Source organism: Phascolarctos cinereus, unplaced genomic scaffold (assembly GCF_003287225.1).
Source record: "Phascolarctos cinereus isolate Bilbo 61053 unplaced genomic scaffold, phaCin_HiC Scaffold_9;HRSCAF=440, whole genome shotgun sequence".
NCBI lineage: Eukaryota > Metazoa > Chordata > Mammalia > Diprotodontia > Phascolarctidae > Phascolarctos > Phascolarctos cinereus.
The window spans coordinates 214,788,877-214,804,359 of record NW_027556402.1 but is presented as its reverse complement, the minus strand read 5'-3'; positions in this window follow the sequence as shown (position 1 = coordinate 214,804,359).

Below are 15,483 nucleotides of genomic sequence, written 5' to 3'. Positions count from 1 at the left end.
TCTTCCTCCCAGCTCTTCTGTTTTTGTTGAGGACATTTCAGTCCCCCTGGTCTGCCTGGCTTGTATCCTCAGAGTCATTCTCAACCCTTCCCTCTCCTCACAGCCCACTTCCCATCAGTTGCCAAATCCCGCTGCGTCTGCCTTCCCAATGTCTCTCCCATGTTTCTCCTCTCATCTCCCATAGTCACTACCCTAGCTCAGGCCCTGGTCTCTGTTCACATGCCCTTGGAGAAGAGCCTCCTAACCGGCCTCCCTAACACCAGCATCCTCCCTCCAATTTACTTCTCATACTAGGGGCCATATTCATCTTCCTAAAGCCCAAATCTGTTTTTATTTCTCATTGATAAACCAATCAATCAAACCAATATTTGCTAATTTCATACTAGTTACCAGGCTGAGAAAAGAGGCATTATGAAATACACAGGACAAAACTGAAATACCCGTGTCAAAATCCTTCAGTGACCACTCATGTCCCCAGAATGGCCTCCATATGCCTAGAACCTGAAGGTCTTCAGAACCATGTCCCTGGAATATTTCCCCTGCCCCAGACTCCAGGGGAACTCTCCTCTTCCCCTCCTCTCCCCCTCTCTTCCCTCCCTCCCCTTCCCTCCTTCTCTTTGCCTTCCCTTTCCTCCCTTTCCTCCCCTCCCCTCCCTCCCCTCCCCTTCCCTCCCCTTCCCTCTCTCTCCCCTTCCTCCTCTGTCCTCTCTTTCTGTCTGTCTCTCTCCACCTCCAACCCTTATGGCACCATGCACCCAACAGTAGTTGCTTTTTTTTTTTTGCTTTGACTGGAGCTTTTATCTTCTCCTTGATCCCTGGAAGTGAAAAGAAAAGAAGAAAAGGTGATAAGTATTTATTAATGACTAATATGTGCTAAACACTCTACAAATATTATCTCATTTGATCCCCAGTAACCCTATGAGGTTTGTGCTATTATTATCTCCACTTACATTTGAGGAAACTGAGTCAGACAGACTATAGAGAGAGAGCAGCCCATTTATATCCCCAGTATGCTTTCCTCCACTGAGAAACAGGGGCAGGTGCGGTGCCTACTCAGGAGACACACCCCCAGAGTCCTTAGACTCTATCCGAGCTTTGGCTCATATCCAGCTATCACATTCTGGTTTTTATCAAGTAGTCTGTCTATTTTGTTCTTGTAAAGAGGCCTTATACCTAATGTACTCAGCCCACTTCACATCCTCAAACACAGAAAGCAAGAGGCGTATTCTGAGCACCCACCACTCTTTTCTTCCACCATTCACTTGCCCAGGGACTTGGGCTTTAGGCTAATTAGACCTGCAAAACATGTCTGACTTTATGTGTGCCCTGAAAGGAAATCGTTATTTTTCTTAACGACGTGCACATTAAACACCTTTTTTCCCACTTAGTCTGCAAACGGAATTGGCCTATATTTCTGTGAGAAAGCTCTTTAAAAACATCACAGCTGATTACTGCTCCCTACACTGGGGAGGCTGATTCACTCTGCTGGGAGGGGGCAGGTCACCAACCGCAGTGGGCCCCAGTCACCATACCACATGACCAGGATCCCCAGAGCTGGAGGGCACCTCAGAGGGCATCTAGTTCCACCTTGACTCACTCCCCCTTCCCTTGTGCATCAGCCACTCATCGGTTATTTTTGCTCCATGCTTTCTAACCTAAAGATTGCTTCCCTTGGCAGAGAAAACAGGAGGACTGTAATCCCTCTGTTATCATCTTGGAAGATGCCTCATGCAATGGTCTTATCCCTTTGGGTTAACTCTTTTTTATTACTATAAAAAGTTATCCTTCATTAAATGGGAATGTTTCTGGGAAGAATGGCATATTGTCTCCACTCCTGAAACCAGTTCATACTAGGTCGTCATCTGGTCCTTCCCACCTGGCAGTGAATTGAGGCCACAGCTTAATGGGGTTCTCTACTGGATGGCAACTAGGTGGTTCAGTGGGTAGAGTGCCTGGCCTGGAGTCAAGAAGACCTGAGTTCAAATCTGGACTATCTATGTGACCCTGGGTAAGTCACTTTGCCCTATTGGTCTCAGTTTCTTCATCTGTAAAATAAGCTGGAGAAGGAAATGGCAAAGTACTCCAGGATCTTTGCCAAGAAAACCTCACATGGAGTTGTGACTGAAAAACAATAACACTGGACCACAAGGTCAACGGGAATCAGCTGGAAAAGCTAATGTAGTCTTGGGCAGCATTAAGAGAAGCAACAGTGTCCAGGACTGGGTGGGGAAATGATGGTCCCCACTATGTATGGGCTGCCCTTCTCAGAGCACAGCAAGGATATTGTACTCAGACCTGGGCACCATATGTTCAAAAGGCCATGAAGAATCTGGAAAGTGTCTAGAGGAACATGAAGGATGCTGAAGAGAAACCAGTGATGGGACAGAAGGATCCCCTGAGGGAATTTGGGATACTTAGCCTGGAGAAGAAAAAAATTAGCAGGAATGGGTGGGGCATGATAGCTATCATCAACTATTTAAAGGGCTATAATGTGAAGGGTTAGATTTATTTTGCCCAATCCCAAAGGACAGAACAAGCAGCAATGGATGGAAGATGCAAAGCGATAAATTTGGGCTTGATGTCAGGAAACCTTCCTAACAATAACACACATCCAGAAGTGAGCTGGACTGCCCTGAGAGGGGGGGCTCCCCCCCCAACCATGTCTCACTAGAAGTGTACAAGCAAAGGCTGCACCTGTACCTGGGAGCCAGGTCAATTATGAAAGGGATTCTTACTCAGGCAAGCATCGGACTTTAGGACATCTGAGGTCCCTTCCCAACTGTGACATTCAGGGGTTCTGTAACCCTGTCAGAATGGGGCCTCCTATGCAAGCAAGGGACAGTGTAAGCCCAGCCAAACAGTGACAGGCAGAAGGTGGAGGAGGCCAGCCTTTTCAAGGGAGGGTCCTGAAAACAAGCCTGCTTTATAGCTTGACCCTCTATGTCCTGCCTCCAGGACCCACGCACCTCTTGGAAAGGAAGGTAGGGACTGTAATCAGAGCTAGAGGATGAGCCCTCTGTCGTGACATTCCAGATGGTGGTACACATATTCACTTAAATATGCAAAAATTCCCCACACATATGTACATATGCAAGTACAGTCACACAGACACACACAGCCATTACTATCCTCTATGAAGTGAGTTTTCCCTGAGACAGACAGAACAAGATAGGAATAATTACATCATAGCTCCTGCTGGGCAGACCCATTAACTTGAAATCATGGAAATCTCATGATCATCTTTCTTTTTAATTATAGAAGAGGGATAATGAAGGATTGTCTGAGGAAAGACAAGGGAGGAAGGGGGTGTAAACTGGAGTGAGTCTGATTTAGAAATTTTGCAACTGAAAATGTCCCTCAGCCCCTTTCCCTGGCCATATCACCCAGAGGGCAGAGAAACCCAGAAGGCAGATGAGGAAGTCCCCTGGCATCCCAGCTCATGCCCTGCCTCAGCCCTTCTGCAAAGTTGGGGAGCATGAATCTCTCCTTCATCATCACGTCCCCAATTCCCGCACACCATAGCCATAACTCTAGCTACCACTGCCAGCCATAACCCTAATTACCACTTTCAGTCACTGGCAACTCAGAGCCTTCCTGGACACTTGGGGGGAAGGGGCACATTCAAATTCCCCAAGCACAATGATATGTGACACTTTTAGTCATATCTCAAGGACATAAAGCCCTGGCCCTAGCCCAATCCCCCCCTCCAGACCCCTAGGCAGTCAGCAACCATTTATTAACAACGTCCTTTATGCCAGGCACCCTGCTAAGTGCTGAGGGTAGAAAGAAAGGCAAATCTTGGTCTCTGCTCTCTAGCAGCTCATTTTCTAAAGGGAAAGGCAACACAGAAAAAAAAAATTTGAACATAAAAAATAGATCTGTTGTTGTCTGTCCTTCATTTTTCTGAGAGGGCCATGATATCACGAAGTGATATCTTGACTCGTGCATAAATTGGATTTCTGAGGAAGATTTGCACAAAGTTATCAGCCTCACTTTCTCTTACTGAGTCATTGAAGTCCAGTGGCAGGAGAAAAGTCAAGAGCACTGGTGATGACCAAGGATGCAGTGAATGACCTTGGCATCTTTGATGCCTGACCATGCTCTAAGGGCTCCTCAGAACCTGTTTTAGCTGCCTTCATGGCCGTTGGAATAAATTATCCTCATGCGCCTGTTCCACTGGGGGAAGTCTTCACACGCTAAGGATGGACATCCGTCTGACTTGACAACAGATTTGAGGCCCGTCAGTTACCCTCAACATGGGTTAGCCAAGATGATTTACAGGGGTATGATTGTTGCACATGTTACAGCTTCTTGGAGCCACAGGTAAGAGCTGGGTTAAAAGGTGGACACCAAAGGTGGATGAGCAGCCCTTAAAAGGGCTTGGCAAGCCCTCACACCAGAGGTGTTAGTCCTCCCTGAACACCCCATACACGCTACCAAAAAATACACACAGTGTATATGGAAGATAATCTCAGAGAGAGGAATGGAGGAAGGGGGAGGGGGAGAGACAAAGGTGTCCTGCAGAAGCTGGGATTTCAGTTGAGATTTGGAGGAAAACAGGGGATCCCCTTCCCACAATTCCTGCCTTCAGTCCCCCTGGGAAAAGTGTGCTGCTAGTGGAGGAGGCGAGTGGGAAAGAGCAATGGGTATGAGTTTCAGAAAGACAAGTTTAGGCTTAATATTGGGGAAATTTTCCTACCAAGTAGAACTTTCCAAAAGTGGAATGGGCTGGCTCATATATATAGTGAGTTAGCTGGAGGTGTTCAGAGACTGGACAGCCACAAGTCAGGGTTGTTGTATAAGAGATGAGATTATATACCCTCAGAGATCTTTTCCAACTCAGAGGTTCTGTGACTGTGAGAGAGGATGGAGATGAACTTCTTAAGACTGTGCTTTTCATGATTTCCAGGCTCCTCCTCATCTTGGTTGCCTCCAAATGGATGCACCCCAGCTTATCAATGTCCTCGCTAAATTGTGGCACTTAAAACTGAACACAGTATTTCAGCTGAGATTTGAGCAGGACAGTGGACATTAGGACTATCCACTTACTCATTCTCTTCTCCATACTTTTATCAATGTAGTCTCCACTTGCATTTGTCCTTTTGGCTGCCGTGTAATACTGTTAACATATTGAATCCACTAAATCTTCCAGGTCTTTTTCACATGAACCATTATCCAGTCTCTTTGGGGGCAATTGAGTTTTTGATCCCAAGGTAGAACTTTACATTTACTTCTACTAAATCATATCAGATTGAAGCCATTGTTCTAATTTGTCTTCTGAGTTCTCTGTCTCTAAGACAAGGGTTCTTAGTTTGGGATCCATGGATAGATTCCATGGGAGAGGAAGAGAGACAGACAGAGAGAGAGACAGAGAGATGATAGATACTACATAGTTGTCTTTAGTTGTCTTCCCTATTAGACTCTTCAAGAGTAGAGACTGTCTTTTACCTATATTTGTACTACTATCATCTAACATAGTTGGCACTTAATAAGTGCTTCTTGACTGACTGCCAGCTGTGGCCATCCAAAACACAAGGAAGGCTGGGCCCAGTAGAGACTCATTGAATGTGATCCTGGGAAGGTCTGAACAAGCCCTTGACCTTGCTCCTACAGGTCTGGCTAGAACAGTCTTTGGAATTCAGATTGGCTAGTCTCTTGTTAATGTCAAACCTTCAGAAAGTAAGAAAGTACGTCATTTTGGAGAACTGGGTCTTCCAGAGAGCTAAGCACTACAAGTTTTACAATTTTAACCATTTGGAATAGACATCCTCCTGTATCAGGGGTTCTTAATCTTGGTTGTGTCATGGTCCCCTTTGGCAGTCCAATGAAACCTATGTATACTTTCTCAGAATTATGTTTTTAGATAATTGAAGAGATGCTCATTTTCAATTAGAGTTTAGTGAAATTACGTATTTTTTTTCTCATCCGAATTCAGATTCATTGAAATCTATCCACCAGAATTCAGGTTAAGACCCCCTGCCTTAGAAGTTTGCTAGTGCAGAGATGTCTAAAACATCTTCTGGGAGCAACACTGAGCCTGAACCAGATTAAAATGGAACTGGGAAATTTGATAAAATAAACAAAAATGCAATAAAATTTAGATATTGTTATTATATGGTTTTCTGAGCCAATACACAGCCCATAGGGACCTTATATATGGCTTAGTGGCCCCCATTTCTATTTGAGTTAAAACCACTGATCTAGTCCTAGCCGCTCATTTTTGGCTGAGGAAATTGAAAGCCACCAGTTAAGTGACTTTGCCCAATGTCACCCAGGGACTAAATGAGAAAGCTAAGATTAGAACCCAGGTTCCCTGACTCCAGTATCATCACTCTTTCCACAACACTGCACTGTTGCTTTTCAAATCTATTGCATTTTCTAAATTCAGGATCCGTGGACTGAAATCTGCCACTGAGGGAGAAAATCCAGAGGTTTCAGGGCCAGCTTTACTGAGCTTGCAGTGGCCACATCCTGACAGCCTCTTTGACAGTTTCTCCCCTTGCACAGTGAGCTCCAGATAATCCTTCTCAGTGAAGCAGAGCAGGGATATATGTGGGATAATCCCAAACAGCAGATAACCCACAACTCATTTCCGATTGGTTTGGGGCTTCCTGGCATAACTGCTTGTGCATGTTTGTTCTCTAGCTTTTGCAAGAGATTTACCTGCCTTGTTCAGGCTGATAGCGAAATGATCAGTATCATTTCCTGGGTACATGCCCCCTGGCCAAGGGGCAGATGATGGAGAAGAAAGCTAGCCAGGAAGTCAGATGGACAAAACTTCCTGCCCTGGCCCAGTGTCTCCAGAGACTCAGGGAACAACCCAGTCAAGGCACTCCTTTACTCTGCTCCTGCTATGAAGTCCTCCACAGATCCTCCATGGCCCCTCTATGGAACCATAGAGATTGTTCCTCTAAGGCGTCCTTTCTGTACTAAGACCCCACCCATTGTCCATTCTCCCTTCATTCTCCACTGGGAATGAGCATAGATAGAGCTATCTGTACAATAGTTGAGAGTTTCATGACCAGAGAGATGAGTTTGAGAAGCAATGATTTCCAATAAAAGAGGAAGCCCTGGAAGGCAGTCTAGTACAGTGGACAGATCACTAGCTCTGGCGTCAGAGTATCTGAGTTCAGATCCTAACCCTGATTTCTACTCCCTGAGTGACTTTGGGCAAATCACTTACCTGCCATGGACCTGAGTTTCCTCATCTGTAAAATGAGGAAGTTAGACTAGATGACTTCTGATGTTGACCGTAGACGTGTGATCCTATGAATCTATACTCTGCCACTCACAACCTGTGTGACCTTGGGCAAAGGGTGGGGACTGGGATGGGCAGTGGTTAGAGTGCTGGACCTGGGAGTCAGGAAGACCTGGGTTCAAATGCTGTCCCTGACATTTACTATGTGACTATTGGCAAGTTGCTTCACCTGAACTTCAACTTCCTCACCTGTAAAATGGGGATAAGAATATTTATTGTACCTACCTCATGATGTTCTTGTGAGGCTCAAATAAGGTAATATAAGTAAGCTACTGACAAGCTACAAAACCTTATAGATATGAGTGGTTGTTGCTGTTATTACAAAATGAGGATGCTGGGCAAGGTGATCTCTAAGATCCCTTCAAGCCCAAATCTCAGTCCCAGAAAGATGAAGTTATTTTCTCAAGGTCAAGTGACTGGTTAATAATAATAATGACAACAACAACATTAATATAGCACTTTAAGGTTTCCAAGACTCTTTACAAATGTTACGTTTTATCCTCCCAGCAACCCTGAGAGGTAGGTGCTATTTCTATCCCCATTTTATGGATGAGGAAACTGAGGCAAACAGCAGTTAAGTGATTTGGCCAAGATCACACAGTTAGTCAGCATCTGACACCATATGGAAACTCCCATCTTCACAGCTCTAGGTCCAGTGATTTCTCCATCACATCACCTAACTACCTAAATTATAGAGCTTAAGTCATTCCTAGTTCTCTATTAGAAAAATCCTTCAGTATGTTAGGTGGACCCTCATGTGAGAACTTAGGGGAGGCCATGGACAAGAGTGGCACAGGACAGGCAGACATGGATGGGTTGCTATTGCCGACATTAGAGAAACCTCCAAATTGATTTAAACAGATCTGTTTGATTATGCAGTTTTTAAACAATGGAGGAATGGCTTGAGTCATTGGGCCAGAGGCTCAAAATCAGTACATGGGGGCGTTAACCCCAAAGATAAGGACGTCTCCAGTTGTCTTAAGCTACAGAGAGATGTTTGTTCTCTTTAAGCACATGTGATATTTCCCATTAGACCTTTGGCAGCAGTTGTAGCTGTCTAGCACAAGCTGGGTAAACACCTGTCTGGCATGTTGTAAGTGGGTTTCCTTGATTGGCTGGGGGCTTAGACTAGATCCAGTGCCAGCCAATCCAGTCCACTCTAATGGGAATTTATTAAGCACCTGGCATGCAAGGCATCATGCTATATTATGTGGATCCAAAGACCAAAATATAAACAATCCCAGTCCTGGAGGAGATTATATTCCACTAGAGGGATATAATTAACCAATTTCCTCATCTGTACAATGGGGCTAATAATGGCACTTACTTCACAGAACTGTTTTGAGGATCAAATGAGATAATGCCTATAAGTGCTCTGCCAGCCTTTTCTATTGTTGTTCAGTTGTTTCAGTTATGACCAACTCTTTGTGACCCCATTAGGGGTTTTCTTGGCAGAGACACTGGAGCGGTTTGCCATTTCCTTCTCCAGCTCCTTTTACATATGAGGACACTGAGGCAAACAGGATTAAGTGACTTGCCCAGGGTCACACAGCTACTAAGTGTCTGAAACTGGATTTGAACTCAGGTCTTCCTGATTCTAGGCCCAGCACTCTATCCACTGTGCCACTTTTCTGCCTAGCGTTACAGCACTATATAAATTCTAGCTATGATTAGTACATAAACATATACTACAGACATATGTACATATAGATACAGATGTTTACGTAAGGGGAAGGTAGGGAATAAACATCTATATAGTGACTACAATGTGCCAAGATCTGTGCTAAAAATAATATTTTTACAAATATTATCTCATTTGATCTTCACAGCAACCCTTGAGAAGTAGTTTTGTCATCATCCCCATTTCACATTTGAGAAAACTGAGGGAAATAGAGGTTAAATGACTTGCCCAGGATCTCACAACTAGTAAGAGTCTGAGGCTGGATTTGAATGCAGGTTTCCTGATTCTAGGCCCGGTGTTCTACCTACTGTACCACCAGCTACCTCTATATCATACATATATCATAATGTTCATATACATATATTATATGTATATGTATACATACAAATATATGCATATATATATGTGTATATATGTGTTTATTTATATGTGTGTGTGCGCGTATAAATAAGATTTGTGAAGGCCAGGAATAACACTGACAATTGGGGAAATAAAAAAAGATATCCTATGGAAAATAGTCCATGAGCTGAACCCTGGAAGAGATATTCTAAGAGTTGGAAATAAGGAGGAAGGAATAAATTTTGGGTGTAGGGACATAGCCTAAGCCCAGGGGTGAGAAATGAAGTGTAAGATTCCAGGAAAAGCAAGAAGCACACTTTGGTGACAACATACTGGGTTAGAGGGGGAGTGATGTATATCAGGACCAGAAAGGTAGATTGGTGCCAGGTCATGAAGGTCCTGAACCATCTGGGATCCTAGGATTCTAGGGAGCTTTGGCTTAAGAATAGTGAGACAACTCCGGGGAAGTGAGGAGAGGAGTTGGGGAGGGGGATCCTCCAGAAGGGTGACTGGAGGACATTGCTCATGCAACAGACTTGATTACTTTCACTCTTAAAGATATAGTCATGTCTCTCACTGGGTCTCATGATGAGGTGACCAGGCACACAAGTAGGCAGAATCCACCTGGCTCCCGCTAGCCTCCTTTCAGGAACCCCTCCCATCCAGGGTAGGTACCAGTCATAACACCTTCATACTGCTAAGTGTCCCTGCACACACACACACACACCCTCCTCTGAATTGTAAATGTTTGCCCCAGGCTTTGATTCATTCAGACACCTGACCTTCCCAACACCACCAGTGTGATACTGTGATTAATGAGGCAATTATTTTGGTTGGAGACACCGTGCAAAATAAATAGCCTATTCCCCTCCAATTTACTGTTTTAATAAATAAATAACATTATATGCTCTATTTTTTTATTGCTGCTCATACCTGAGAGTTAATGATGAATCTCAGTGTTATTCCATTCCAAAATTAATAGGATCTGCCAGATGAGTTTGAAATATGGGATTGCATTTGTCCTTTGGTGTTAACAGCAAGACAACTGAAGTGGGGAGGGGGGGAGAGGGAGGAAGGAAGAAGGGAGGTGATGGGGCAGGATGTTCAGATCTTAGAAGAATCCACCCATGTGGGCAGCACCACTGCCTACACTCCAAGGACCTAAACTTGGGCTTGGGAAGCCCAGAATTCAGCTTTGTAATTATTGTTTCAAGGTCGATCAGTGGATCTGAAAAATGCTGTAGGTGAGAAGAACAAAAGCTTGACAGCACTTAAATTCCCAGCAAAAACCAATCTCAAAGATGCAGAAAGTAAGCATGGAACAAAGAACAGAGTGATTGCCAGGTGCCCAGCGTCCAAAGTCAGCCTTGTCTCTTGCCACAGAAATTTACAGGGAGCTCAGCCAGTTCAATGCAGACTGGCAGCAAAAAGCTGCATCTGGCCCCAGCTCTCATCATCACTTGCTCTGATTTGAGTGTGTACCATGGACTTTGACACAAGTTACAGCTCTGAACTGACAAAGGCACACATTGAGCTTGCAGACCATTAAAATACCCAGATGTTTTTCACATGTGCTATTGCCATACTCCCCAAACCATACTTGTGAAATTGATTTTTTAAAATATATAGGACTTTTTCATAGGTTGAAAAAATTGTACAAGAGAAGTAAAGAAGGCTGGATTGCCTTTGGGAAACTGCATGATTCTTTTAATGACCCTAACTATCTCCTTGAAACAAAAGCCCCTATTTTTAACCCCATTATTCTTCCAGCAATGTCATATGGCTAGAAGTCAAGAAAGAACTATAGTCTCTGAAGAATTTAAATTAAAGATCACCAGAAGAAGAATGGTGAGCAGCATTATAGCCATGGGCAGACAGCAACATAACCCAAACAAAAAATTATGTCCGAGAAGCGGGGTCAAGGGTGTCACCAGAGAAATGAATGGTCTAATTTTTTTTTAAATGGACTGGTCACATTGTGGGAGCAAGAGTTGACATTGCTCATGCTACTTTGCTATCCTCACAATGTCAAGGTAACTTAAGGAAGGTCCTCAGCATCTTGGGTGGAGCCCTTTAGCAGACATCGGCATGGAAAGAGAGTGGCGCACAGGATGGGCAGGCATGGACAGGCTGTGTCTGCATCATTTGATGGAACGCCCACATTAATGAAATCACAGCTCATAAGGATGAGGATACACATGCAGGACTTCACATTTATCGCAATTGAATTTCATCTCAGTTCAGACCAGCATTACAACCTGTCAAGATCTTGGGATTGCCATTCTATCATCCATTTTGCCTTCCCTTGACTCCTAGCCCACCCCCAGCTTAGTGTCATCCACAAATATCCACAAGTATGTCATCTGTCTTCAACCCAAGGCATTGATAAAATGTTGCACACGACAAAACTGAGGGCAGAGTAATAGCCCGTTTGTGCTCTGCTAGAGACCTCCCTCTGGGTTGACATGAATCAAAGCTCCTTGGATCCAGTCACTTAACCGGCTCTGAATCCTCCTAACTGGATTGGCAACAAACCCATGTTTCTCCATCTTGTTTATCCACAAGTGTATTGTGAGAAACATCGTAAAATGCGTTGCTCAGATCTGGGCATGATATCTCCGAAGTATTCCTTTGATCTATAAGTTTAGAAATCCAGTCTAAACAAAACAAATGACTCCAACTTGATAAACCTACTACATACGGAGCAGGAAGCTAGGTGGTGCAGTGGATAGAGTGTTAGACCTGGAGTCAGGAAGATTGACCTTCCTGAGTTCAAATCTGGCCTCAAACACTTACTAGCTGTGTGACCCTGGGCAAGTCACTTCACCCTGTTTGTCTTGGTTTCCTCATTTGTAAAATGAGCTGGAGAAGAAAACGGCAAACCACTCCAGTATCTCTGCCAAGAAAACCCCAAATGGGGTCACAGAGAGTAGGACCCGACTAAAAATAACTGAACGTGTACCAGGCATTTTGCCAGGCAGTGGGGATTCAAAGACAAAAATGTAATCGCCCTTATCCTCAAGGAATTTATGTTCTACTTGGAGATGGGAGTGAGGAGAGACAGAGAAACCATATGACCAAATTATTAAATATATACATATTAAACATACATATATTGTATGTATGTATGTGTGTGTACACATAGAAATAAAGATATATAGCTAGGTTGCCAGTGGATAGATGGATAAAGGGCTAGACTTGGAGAATTCTAATCGCGTCTCAGACACTTACTGACTTGGTGACCTAGGACAAGTCACAACCTTTCTGTGTTTCAGGTGCTTCACTTATAAAATAGAAATAATGATAGCACCTACGTAACAGAGTTATTGAGAGGATCCCATAAAAGAGATAATACATATGTTAAGGACTTTACAAAACTTGAAGCTATATAACTGTTAGTTATGAAGTAAACATATGTATGAATATATATAGATAGATAGATAGATAGATAGATAAAGCATATATAAGCATTTTCATAGTGCTTACTATGTGCCAGGAACTGTCTAAGTGTTTTTTGCAAATATTATTTTATTTGATCCGCACAACAACCTGTGAGGTAGGTTCTATTATTATCCCTATTTTACAGTGAAGAAAACTGAGGAAAACAGAGGTTAAAATTATTTGCCCAGGGGGCAGCTAGGTGGTGCAGTAGATAGAGCACCGGCCCTGAAGTCAGGAGGACCTGAGTTCAAATCCAGCCTCAGACTAAACACTTGACACTTGCTAGCTGTGTGACCCTGGGCAAGTCATTTAACCCCAACTGCCTAAACATATATATATATATATATATATATATATATATATATATATATATATATATATATATATATATATATTTGCCTAGGGTCACACAGCTAGTAAGGATCCAAGGGTGTATTTAAATTCAAGATCATTGGTTTTAGAGTCAGAGGACTTGGGTTCAAATCTCATATTTGATGCTCACTATCTCTGTGACTTTGGGATAGTCATTTAACCTCCCCAGGCATCAGTTTGCACATATAAAAAATAAGGAGGTTAAACTAGCTGATCTCTGAGGTTCCTCCCAAATCTGTGTCTATGATCTTATGATAATTTCAGGGGATAGAAAGATTTATCCTTAGGATATTTTTAAAAGCCTCCCATAGGAGGTGGTACTTGAGTTGAGCCTTGAAGATATTTTTGTGGTGAAACAATGATTTAAAGAGACAGTCACCACCCTTTCTAATGTCTCACAAAGGACTGCTTTAATAATTCATTCTCAAACTTTGCCAGGAATCTGCATCAAGTTTATGTATCTATTTATCCCCCAAAGCACCTAGCAAAGGACTGTGGAAGGTTGGATGGGTGTGTGGATGAACGAATGGATGGATGGATGGAATGGATAGGTTGGTAGATGAATGGATGGATGGATTTATGGATAGATGAATGGATGGGTAGTATGTAGAACCTGTGAATGGAAAAAGCATCCATCCAGAGCTGGCAGGAATTCCTTCATGTTATCTCTCACCAGAGAAGTTTGAGTTGAGTCAAAGTATGTAATTAAATTCTGGATTCCCCTCCCCTCATTCCAGGGAGGCCACAAAGAAGGTTGTAGAAAGGTTTGTCATAGGAGATGGTACTTGCGTGGAAAAGTCTACACTGACTCCAGCATCAGAGAAAAGATTTGGTCCAAACTGCCATGTTGTGAGGTTCTAAAAGAATCTCACACAGAACAATTCATCTCCCGTCCCTGCATCTAGAATACACTGCTTCTTAACATCCCTTAAAAACTTAACTAAAGGGGCAGCTAGGTGGTGCAGTGGATAGAACACCAGCCCTGGAATCAGGAGGACCTGAGTTCAAATCAGGCCTCAAACACTTGACACTCTCTAGCTGTGTGACCCTGGGCAAGTCACTTAACCCCATTGCCTAGCAAAAAAAAAACCCACAACTCAAAGAAGGAATCACCTCCTACATATGACCCTTCTTGGTCTCTTCACCTTCTAGTGCCTTCCACCCAAATTACTTTATATTTATTTTGAACATACATGGTGTCCCAAAAATCTTAGTGTACTTTTAAGCTTTATAGCTTAACCTGTACTTAATTTGTATATACTTACGTGTTTTTTATATGTGGTCTCTTCCTATTGAATGTAAATTCCTTGAGGCAAGGACCATTTCATTCCTCTCTGTGTATCCTTAGCACTTAATGAACCCCATGGCACACAGTAGTCATTTCATAAATGCTTATTGACTGATTAGAGGTGAAATTACAAAAGAAAAAGACATCACAGAGAAATTAAGAAATTGATTTTCCTGGAGCTGTCAAATTATGGTGGTTTGGCTACTACCCTTTCTAGAAACAAGGAACTGCACTGGTGGCCTCTTTCAATTCTCTCCTGTGGGCCTTCTAGAATAAGGGTTCTTAACCTTTTTTATGTATGTCATGGCAGTCTTTGGCAATCCATTGAGGCCTATGGTCCTCTTCTCAAAATAATGTTTTTAAATTCATGAAATAAAATATATAGGACTGCAAAGAAATCTAATTACATTGAAATAGTTATCGAAATATATTTTTTAAAGTTCACAGATCGCAGCTTAAGAATTCCCATTCTAGATATCTGAGATATCTATTTAGCACGAGATCAGTTCCTCAATAGAAGTACCCCTAGGTCTGGACCTCACACGACACTGTGAAGCCTGAGAAGCTATAATCCATCTAGCTGTCCCTGTGCGAGGCCCTCGAGTTCTAAGAGAAGTGTTGTGAGGTCTCAAGATGGCCTCACATTTCCCATGGTCAGACTTTTACTCCAAACCTAGATACTAACTACTCATCACCACCTGCTCCAGCTTTGACCTCCCTGCCTTGGGCATCATTAAGAGTTTCCACTCCAGAACCTGGCCCAAGCATACCACCTTTGTTTTCCAAAACAACTCAACCCACTCACCAGCTTTTGTTCTTGTGGGTTGTAGGGGAGATTGATGACTTCTGTCAGGAAGAGAGGTAGCTCTGGCTTCTGTGTCTGCCTCACAGGTTGGACAGGCAGCCTCTTCGGCCCCTGGGGAGCTTGGTGGGAACAGCCATTCATCTTTCTTAGGCTTTGCTCTAAGTGCCCACTTGTAATGGCCCATTTTCACTTGGCTCAGCAATCAGCTCATGGAACTCCAGCAACAGAGTGCACTTTTAATGCGAGTATTTAGAGTTGCTTAATGAAAGATGATCTGTCTTATATTCAAGAAAATCTTT